This window comes from Crocodylus porosus, unplaced genomic scaffold, assembly GCF_001723895.1.
Source record: "Crocodylus porosus isolate Cpor-Errol unplaced genomic scaffold, CroPor_comp1, whole genome shotgun sequence".
Taxonomy (NCBI): Eukaryota; Metazoa; Chordata; order Crocodylia; family Crocodylidae; genus Crocodylus; species Crocodylus porosus.
Window position 1 is genome coordinate 225,770 of NW_017728890.1, and position 213 is coordinate 225,982.

Below are 213 nucleotides of genomic sequence, written 5' to 3' on the forward strand. Positions count from 1 at the left end.
CTCCCCAGGGTACTTGGGGGGGGGGGCGGGGCAGGCAGTCCTAGCACCCCCTGCTGGAGGGTTCAAGCACTTTGTGGGGGGTGGGGTAGCTCCTAATGGAGGGTTTAGGGGCATTGGGGTGTCATCTGGGGGGGACATGCCTGGTGCCTCCTGCTGGAGAACTTGGACCTTGGGGAGGGGTGGGGGCAGGGACACACTGTTGGAATTAGAGGC